We start from the raw sequence: 1,210 nt of genomic DNA, 5'->3' as shown, positions 1-1,210 counted from the left end.
CTCGGGGACTGGGGTCCCTGCTCCCGAGGGGGGTGCACAGCTGGGGAAAGGGGGTGGGCGCAGGCGGTGGGTCCCGGTCCCGCGGTGGGGTGCAGGCAGCCCCCCCAAGAGCTGCGGGAACGGTGTCCAGCGGAACGAGGGGGGGTTCCCTGTTTGCCGGAGGCTCAGAGCCCCGGCTGCCGCGCCAAGAACTCACCTGAGCCCGGCAGGGCAGAGTCCCCAGCAAAGTTGGTCTCCAGCTCCTCCCGCGGCTGCGCGCAGACTCAGCGCGGCGCCGGCAGCCCGCAGCCCTAGCCTGGGAAGCTGCCGACCCCGCCCCCCGCTCCCTGCCCGGCCCCCGCCGCGGCTGCAGCCAGCCGGCGCCTCGCGCCGGGGTAGCCCGCCTGCCACTCACCGCGCTCGCGCCCCCGCTGCCCAGGGAAGCCGCCCGGGGAGCTGCTTTGTCCCGGCGCTGGCTGGGAGCAGCAGGGTGGGTGGGACCTTGCAGAGCCGGTGCGGCGGGGCCCGGGCTTGGGGCGGGGCGGGCAGAGTTGCGCTGCGTGTTTTCCTGCAGCGAGAGAGGGAGGCGGCTGGAGGTTACTGCACTTGCTGGGCCTTGAGAGCGGGCCTGGGAACCGCTGGGGGCAGGGCAAGGGCCGGGGGCGGGACAGATGGGGCTGTGCAACGTGACCTGCCAAGGGCAGCCCTAGGCACAACAGGTCCTCACTCACCCCGGGCCTCCCCCTCCGCGCCCACACGCTGGAATCAGAGGCGTTACCGCGCTGCAACACTACGGGAGCGAAGTCCGGCCCCTGGTTGCAAAGGGAGACGGTGGAGTTTCCATGCGCCCGGAGTTGAGCCTGCAGAGATTCCGTGTGGCGCTGAAGTGCCTCCCCGAGAGAGGGCTGAACATCTCCCAAGAAAGCCCGGAGCCCAGCTTTCACAGATCTCAAGTACTTAATAACTCCCATCAACTGGGGATCCTAGTGCCTGCCCAAATATTAATCAGCGCATCCTAGCATCACCTTCCTGGGGGGGAACCGAAGTCACACAGGAAGGCTTGTGGTATGGGAACTGAAGCCAGCTCTCCAATGTCCCAGAGCAGTGCCTGAGCCATAGGGCTTGGTGGGACAGACAATAAATATAACAAACTGTAACATGTTTTGCCCAGACTTGTCTGTTCATAAACATAAGGGGGCAGGTACATGACTGGTGCAAGGGAGTAGTTCAT

The 1,210-nt window shown here is 66.4% G+C and overlaps 1 protein-coding gene across 3 annotated transcripts in view; it reads right to left on the bottom strand.

Annotated features, from left to right (window-relative positions):
- WFS1 (wolframin ER transmembrane glycoprotein) overlaps positions 1 to 556 on the bottom strand; it is a 48,826-nt gene extending 48,270 nt beyond the window's left edge. For 2 of the 3 annotated variants that reach the window (XM_024204537.3, XM_024204540.3), the window contains exon 1: positions 197 to 338. The gene's annotated coding sequence lies outside the window, so the exon portion shown is untranslated. Of the gene's footprint in view, positions 1 to 196; positions 339 to 394 lie in introns of those variants that run through there. The other variant, XM_024204539.3, reaches the window with a different exon arrangement.
- Between the last annotated feature and the right edge of the window lie 654 nt (positions 557 to 1,210).

Source organism: Terrapene carolina, unplaced genomic scaffold (assembly GCF_002925995.2).
Source record: "Terrapene carolina triunguis isolate 2854851 unplaced genomic scaffold, T_m_triunguis-2.0 Scaffold66, whole genome shotgun sequence".
Taxonomy (NCBI): domain Eukaryota; kingdom Metazoa; phylum Chordata; order Testudines; family Emydidae; genus Terrapene; species Terrapene triunguis.
This window is presented reverse-complemented; position numbering and strand designations above follow the sequence as displayed.